We start from the raw sequence: 9,000 nt of genomic DNA on the forward strand, positions 1-9,000 counted from the left end.
AATCAAAGAATAAAAGACAACCATGATGTGAAAGGAAGAGCAAAGGATCAAACAATGATCATAGTAATTCTGAAATATTTAACACAAGTATATGTACAAGAAAACTAGATTATAAAATTTCTGCTACTGTCACTATCTTTCTAGCTCAAAGCACAAACTTCCTATTTTTGAAAAACTCCTGAAATCAAAGATGGAATAAGTAGTTGTGACAAGCTCTGACTGAATTCATCCAAGCAGTCTCCCAAAAGTGTGGCAAAAAATTAAAAGCTTTCACCTGCAGCTAAATTCACTTCAGTACACATGTACTTTGTGAGCATGCCCATGTCAATCGAACAGAGGAAGCTCTGCAGTCTACTTGTGAGTTTACGCTGTAGGAAGATAAGTAAATAAATCAAGGTAAATAACATTCAATCTGGCTTTTATATAAGTAACATATAAATGTTTTTATATAAAGACCGTCACAAAACATAATCACAAGCAGGACTTTGCACAATACCTTGGCAAACTCTGTAAGCCCTGCTTTTTCTTTGAAGGACATGTGTGGGGCAAACTGACTGGACCTCATCCTGCATCCAGACGGTACCGTCTTTTACCTTTACGCCTGGTGCAGCTGTGTTGTTCTTATGTGTAAATGTAAGTTTCTTGTGGGGAGGGCTTCTGTTCCCTTTCTCTGAGTTCACCACTGTTATAACATGTCTTTATTTGAAAACAGCAGTGTCTGATTATGGCGAGCGTGAATTTGACTGAGAGAATAAAACTAAAAAAGAATAACCAAAAATGCTAACCTTTACAAGCACCGTACATTTACCCTGGCTGTTACAGACTCAAATGAAATGTATGTTTTTATTGTACAATAGTAACAATAAAAGCAGCTGCTACTCAAAAGGGTAATTCTGGAGGGAGCCCAGATTTGATCTTGATTATGAGTCAGCTGTTCTTACTGCTGCGGCACCTGAGAAGTCATGTCTGTGTTGTACCTTAACCTGATTTCTTTTTCTTAGTTATAGTCTTGAATAAAAGCGCTCTTGTTTTGTTATACGTGTACCTTTTGTGAAAGTGTTTATTTGATATTTGGACTTCATTCTTCACACATTATAAACTCCATGTCAAAATTTAGGTATTTGTTCAACATTTCTTGCATTTCCTGTCATCCTATACTTTCCCAGATTGTTGTAGACATGGAACACACATGAAATGCATGTGTTCCAAATAACGATATATTATTTACCCTATGCAACTCAAGGACCTCACAGGCAGATGAAGAAAGCTTGAGCTGGGAAAATGTTTTGCCCGAGATGAGTTCCGGCAGTGGGGGGGATGGGACAGCAGGCTGCTTGCTGCTTGTGCTGATCGACACATTTACAAAACAAACGACGGTGGATGGAGAGGTACGAATGGATTTAAGGTGGGCTGGGATTAAAAGTTTTTTCATAGGCTTTTAGGGATTCTAGTGTTAATGATCTTATTTCCTTTCACCTGTTCTCTTCTGTACAATTCTCACCTCACTCCTGTTATGACCCCCCTCCTTCATAAAATGTTTCTTCATTATTTGTGTACATTTGACAATCTGTACCTTCTTTCGAGGTGCATTGAATGCACTTGGAATGGAAAGTTCTTGTAAGTATCTGTGTCTTTGTTATTGCTTTTTGATTTTCTGGATATTGAACCTATGCTTTGTTTCTGGACTATGTCTTTGGATTTTTGTATTGGGACTGTGTAACTAGTTTTTTGAATCACTGAGTTTCATTTTTTGGATAATGTGTTGGAACTCTGTTTTCTGTGTTTACCCTTTTTATTTTTATCAAGATTTGTCTCATCTCTTTGGGATTCTAGTCGGGATATTTTGACTGTGTCTTCCCCCTTTACTGGGCAAAATTGGAAGTATTTATATTTAAATTATCATTTAATCATTAAATACAGTTAACATTTAAATTATCAAGTGATATTAGTAACAGCATCGTTTCATGTGCTCCTGTCTGGAGCAGTGCGCCCTTTAGTGTCAGAAGTGTTAGCACATCTAGAATTTGCTGTTGAATGGATGCTCCTGGTCACTTTAATATTCTCAGTTTGTAAATTGCGTGGTTTACTATTTAATTAGAAAATTTATAACAAACTATAACATTACTTTTTCAAACCTGCTTTATCATTTCCTCTAAGAGGCAGGAAAGAACTCTGTTGAGGGCTCCAGTCCTTCGCATGAACCCCTCATGCACACACCTACACTCGCAAAGGGCCAGTTTGGATTCACTAAATTAAACTGTCTTGCATGTCTTTGAGAATGTGGGAGGAAAACCCACGTGTACAAAGGGAGAAAGTGTAAACCCCAAAAAGGCAAAAAATAGAATTCAAACACTGGAGCTGTAAGGTAACAGCATTGCCCACTTCATTGTGAAGTTTATATTGTTTGTAAATTGCTGTGTGAATTGTGTGAGTAATAAGCTGTCATGGTTTTTTTTGATCTGGACATGATGTGCTACTTCAAATTCAAGTGTTAAAGACTAAACTAAGAACTTTTCACATTGTATCTTCATAAGAAGTCCATTTATAATGATCACTTAAGTATCTGCATGTTTTTATACATTTGACTTTAATAACACTCTGATGATAGTAAATTTACAGGAATGAGGCCTTAATTTAGTTTTTCTGAAAAAGAGGATTTTATTTAATAGCAATACAGATACTACATGTTTAAAACTGTTAGGACATGAACACCTACAGGCTTTTAAACTGTGTTGCCACAATATTGTTCATTATAATAAAGAGAAGTATTTATTTTTAAACTAACAAAATATACAAATCCAATGATACATTGAAAACTTTTTGTGACATTCTAAGATACTGTGAAACACACTGGATAGTGTGAAAACAGGCAGTAATTAGTGAGTTAGTAACTGAAGAAAGAACTAGAAGCTGCTGATAGAAAAGGGAATGAAGATGTGTGTTTTGACATTTTTATGCAAAACTCTGGGTAACAGGACCTTACAGAAGGCTAGGTGTATAGATTTCAGAGTATAACACTTTTCATATCCTGCTAAAACGATTCATCATTTTAATTGGTATTATGTGTAGATGAAATAACAAAAATCATAAAACATTTTACCTTTATGTTCATGTTTTATAATATTTTTAAAGTATGAATGTTTTACTTGACCACTAACTTAGTATTTTCTGTATATGGTGATTTGTGACCAGTGACACCATTCTAGATATTGTGAACTATTGAAAAAGTGAGACTTGCTTTTTTATTTCTTTTAGGCATATTGGACCTATGGGAAGTCATACCATAGATAGTGGGAACCTTGGAATCCAAGGGTAAAGAGATGTAACCTTCTTATTAAAAGTAGGCATATATAATATTGTAGACTGCCAAGGAAGTGGTGAGTGTCCAACTGGTGTTGATTGCCGAAACTGTCACTTTGCTAAAGTTTAATGTTAACCCCTAGTATTTTATTTTCTTTAGGAATGCTGTTGTTAATGGACTTCTATTGCCATGATTTTCATCCATCCATCCTCTTCCGCTTATCCGAGATCAGGTCACGGGGGCAGCAGCTTGAACAGAGATGCCCAGACTTCCCTCTCCTTGGCCACTTCTTCTAGCTCTTCCAGGAGAATCCCGTGGCAGCGTATCCTGGGTCTTCCCTGGGGCCTCGTCCCGGTTGGATGTGCCCGGAACCACTCACCAGGGAGGCGTCCAGGAAGCATCCTGATTAGATGCCTGAGCCACCTCATTTGACTCCTCTCGATGCGGAGGAGCAGCGGCTCTACTCTGAGCTCCTCCCAGATGACTGAGCTTCTCACCTTATCTTTAAGGGAAAGCCCAGACACCCTGCGGAGGAAACTCATTTCAGCCGCTTGTATTCGCGATCTCGTTCTTTCAGTCACTACCCACAGCTCATGACCATAGGTGAGGGTAGGAACATAGATCTTTGCCTTACGTGCCATGATTTTATGTTAATCAAACTGAAATTTTCTCTGTTTTGAACATTGTTCATGTACAGTATGTAAATAATGGGTGGTTTACTTATTTCTCTCACTGCATTACAGCTGGAAACTTGTGTAAGAAGTTAGAGCCTTTACCCTGTGAAGAGTGCTATTTAAAAAAGCAAAATAAATAAACTGAATCAAGAACACTATGGTACTACTTCAGTAATTACAACACATTGGTATTTTTATAAAATGTAGACTTGGTTTCAAAGTAATCTACATATTATATTTTGATTGCTATTGTTACTGACACATTGTTTTGCCCCCCAGTGAAATTTACTTTTTGATATGTTCTCTGGATCTCTACTAATAAAACTAAATTACTTTATTTCAATGGAGATATAAAAATGGGAAACAAACCAAAGTTCAGGAAGCCAAGTGGCAAGGATGTGCTACTTTCTTAATTTGTTTAAAAAGAACAAACAAGTATGTAGGAGCATGGTTATTTTCTAGTATTGTATAATATTTTCTATTTGGTATTTGGCACAAGATGCTGATTTCTAACATAAAGTATATTTTCTTAAAAATAGTTGTATGTCCTGTACTGTTCAAGGTTTATGGTTTAACTTGTGGAAACCATTGTGGATAACTTTATTCAAACCATTATTTGTATAGTTAACTCTCAGTCAATGGTCAGACAAGTCATTTCCATTTCATATTGTTGGCCAGTTTTTTTCAGATGGTGATACAAAAATTAAAATGCTGAGAGCTTTTCAAGGTTGCTTCAGAGTATTTTTTCACAGCAGCTGAAGGAGGCATAGTTATTTTTTGAATAAATATCTCTTCCAAAATAAAATGTGCATTAGGTGTAATAGCAAAAATGGGCAAGGTAAAACACAATGTTTCAAAACACTCTGATTCTTAGTAAAAACATAAATCCTGCATGGTGTTCCTCTTTTACCATACAAACTACCATCAACATCTTACTGTACTGTACATTCTCAGTTCAGTATCACTTACACTGAACCTAGTTAGGATCAATTTTAAATTCCACAAAAATGAATGAATGAAACATAGGCAGGGATATCAGCATATTCTAGTTTCGCTCATACTATAAAATGTATTTAAAAAGTATTCACCCCTTGGAAGTTTTTACATTTTATTATTATACAACACTGAATCACAATGGATTTAATTTGGTTTTCTTGACATTGATAAAAAAAAGACACTTTAATGTCAGTGAAAACAGATCTCTGCAATATGGTCTAAATTAATTACAAATATAAGCCACATATTTTTAAAACATACAACATTACATAAGTATTCAAACTGATCAAGCTCTGTCAGGTTTCCATGGCGATTGTAAGTTAACAGCCTTTAATCCCCAAGTCCAGCCACAAATTCTCAATGAGACTGAGATTTGGACTCTGACTCAGTTACTCCAGGACAGTAACATTGTTGGTTTTAAGCCATTTCTGTAAAACTTTGGATTTATGTTAGAGGTCATTGTCTTGCTCGTAGAAAACAAAAATTACTCAGAAGCAAATTGCAGATTGCATTTTTCTCCAGGATTTCACATTGTTTTGCTGTACACTTTACTATCACATGCCTTCTACAGCCTGCTTCAGAGAAGGATTTCCATAGCTTGATCGTACCACCATCTCTATTCCTCACAGTTGAGCTGGTGTATTTTTGATAATATGCAGTGTTTGGCCTACACCAAACATGCCACTTGGTCTAATGGAAAAAAGCTCAATTTTAATCTTGTCGGTGCACAGAACCCTATTCTAACAAAGATTCCATCTCCTATTTTTTTACTACTGTCCCATACACTTGGTCAAAAGTTGTTGTATGTACAATCTCTCAAATCCAATCCAGTGTACTGTGTAACTCCTTCAGAATTCTCATAGGCCTCGTTGTTGCTTCCCTCACTAGTCTGCTTCTTGCACGATCACTAGATTTTTGTGGATGGCTTGCCGTAGGTGGATTAACTCATTGATTAACTGGACTCCAAGGGATATTCAGTGACTTAGATATTTACTTGTCTTTATCTCCCAAGTTGTATTTTTCAATCACCTTTACACAGCAATGCTTACGGTGTTCTTTTATCTTTATTGCATAGATTAGGCCATGATACAAACTCACCACAAGATGGATTTTCTACATAAGGTGCATTTATACTAAGATCAAATGAAACCCCTCGACTATAAACAAATGTTTTCCACTGAACTAATTATGTGACTTCTTAATAATAATAAAAATAATACATTTTATTTATATAGCACCTTTCCCATGCTCAAGGCACTTCACAGAGTTTAAGAAAGAACGGCAGGGTATACAGTATATAGCATTGTACTAAACCAAATAAATAAATAAAGAAGAATAAGATAGTAAATTCAGAGAAAAGCCTAACAGACAACATAATTGATGATCTAGCACACACATACAGGTTACATGAGCATCTTGACATAGAGGTAAACTGAGAAAAGGGTACTGAAGTCAGGTAGAGCTAAAAGCCTTCCTGAACAGATGAGTTTTGAATTGTTTTTTTTAAAACATTCATCGAGTCAGCTGATCTGATTAATTTCTATAGGTCATTCCAGAGTCTGGGCGCTATACAGCTGAAGGCCTTATCACCCATGGAGTGTAGATTAGTGTGGGGCACAACAAGATTGCCAGAATCAGAGGACCTTAGTGGGCAGACAGGCACATAGTGATGGAAAAGGTCACTGATGTAGTTTGGTCGTTTAAGGCTTTGTAGGTTATTAGTAGAATTTTATATTCAATTCTGTAAGACACAGGGAATCGGTGAAGGCGGAGCAGGACAGGTGTTATGTGCTTGCTGCTGCTGGTTCGAGTAAGGACTCTTGCAGCCGAGTTTTGAATAACCTGGAGCTGTGATGTAAGATAAGAAGGGGCACCTGCCAGTAAGGAATTACAATAATCGATCCAGGACGTGGTAAAAGCATGGACAAGTTTCTCAGCATTAGAAAAGGAGAGGAAGGAGTGAACACAAGATATGTTACGGAGGTGAAAGTACGATTCTTTGCAGTAGAGGCAGGTCTGATGAGATCTCCACCAATATGGACTGGGAAGGAGCTCATTTTATTAAGTTACACTTTAGTCCCAATTTGCAGGAGTTCAGTTTTGTTGCAATTTAATTTTAGAGTTCTGCTCCATCCAGGTATTAATTTCACTGAGGCAAGTTGTGAGCTGAGAAAGCTCTAATGAAGTCCCACTTTTAACATTGAAATAGAGTTAAGTATCATCTGCATAAAAATGATAACCCAGTCCAAAGCTACAAATAATACAGACAAAGGTAAGAATATAAATACAGAAGAGAAGCGGGCCAAGGACAAAGCCCTGAGGAACTCCTTGTGTAAGTGGCGCTGAGCTGAATCTGTCATTGCCAAGGCTAACAAACTCTTGCCTATCAGTCAGATAGGACTTGAACCACTGGAGGGCAGTGCCAGAGATACCCAGCATGTTCTCTATTCTGGACAGGTGAATGTCATGTCTGACAGTGTCAAATGCTGCACTGAGGTCTAACAGAATTAATATGCTGGTTTGTCCAGAGTCTGCTGCCATAAGCAAATCATTGGTTACCCATAGCAGAGCAGTTTCATAGCTGTGCCGCACCCTGAAACTAGACTGAAAGGGTTCCATCAAGTTATTAGAAGTTAAGTAGTTGTTGAGTTGGGAAGCTACAACACGCTCATGTACTTTTAACTGAAAAGGTAAGTGGGAAATAGGCCAAAAATTGTTAAGATTGTCAGCATCAAGGCCAGACTTTTTTGACATTTGGGTTACAGAAGCGATTTTAAAAGTGAGTGGCACATGGCCAGTGTCAAGGGATGAGTTTATTATTGTTGTAATAGTCGGGATTATGGCATGAAGGCAGGATTTAACTAGTATGCTGGGGATGGGGTCCAGTACACTAGTTGTCGGCCTCATTTTACAAAGCAGGTCATTAACAAAAGCAGATGTGATTGGTGAGAAGGAGCTGGATGGAGTGGGAGAACAGGGAAAGATATAAACAGATGATGTATTTATGTTAGTTGAATTATTTAGATCTTTAATTTTGTTATAGAAAAAGTGAAGGGATTTCTTACAGACTTCAGTAGAAGAGGTAGTTGGGCCAGATGCGGGTTCGAGAAGTTTATTAAATACAGAGAACAAAAATCTTGAGTTTTCATGGCCACTTTCCATTATTCTGCCATAATGGGTGTTCTTGGCAGCAGTTAGTGCTTTTCTGGAAGCTCTTTGGTGGTCAGAGAAAGCCTGAATGTGTACGGTGAGGGCAGACTTAGGTGACATTCTCTCACGGCGTTGGCCAGCTGCATTCATAGTTCACAATTCTGAGTTATACCAAGGAGCTGAACTCTTACAGGAAACCTCCTTATGTTTTAAAGGAGTTGTTTTATCTAATGCTGAATGAAGGGCTGAGTTATAGTGGTCAACAAGGCTATCTAGTGTTGAAGGAATATGTGTAGACAGTACAAGATTAGAAATGGATCCAGAAAGAAAATTTTTAAGGTTTCTGTAAGAAATTTGTCATTTACAGGTAAGAGGAGGGAGAGATAATGTGACAGTGAAACGTACTGCTTTATGGTCAGAGAGTCCCAAATCAGTGCTGTAAATGTTGGCAACAGATAGTCCAGAAGTACAGATTAGATCCAATATATGACCACCAGAGTGGGTGGGAAAATCAACATGTTGTGTCAAGTCAAATCAGTCCAGTAAGGATAGGAATTAATTTTTCATTTTAGATGGAGGGATGTCAATATGGATGTTGAAATCACCAAGAAGAATGACTCTCTGGGAAAAGGAACTTAAGTGGGTTAATAGTTCAGTCATATCAGATAAGAAGGATGCATTGTATTTTGGAGGACGATAAAGAACAATGAGTGAGACAGGACTTGATTCCGTTATTAGTTTAAGAGCCAGACACTCGAAAGACAATGGACAATCAATTGTTGATTCGTTTGATGTGTAAATCCACTCTGACAATTACTTCAAGACCACCCACCGCCTTGTCTTGAGCTACAAGGCTCTGTGAGGAAAGTGTAACCAGGA

This window comes from Polypterus senegalus, chromosome 13 (assembly GCF_016835505.1).
Source record: "Polypterus senegalus isolate Bchr_013 chromosome 13, ASM1683550v1, whole genome shotgun sequence".
NCBI classification, from domain to species: Eukaryota; Metazoa; Chordata; class Cladistia; order Polypteriformes; family Polypteridae; genus Polypterus; species Polypterus senegalus.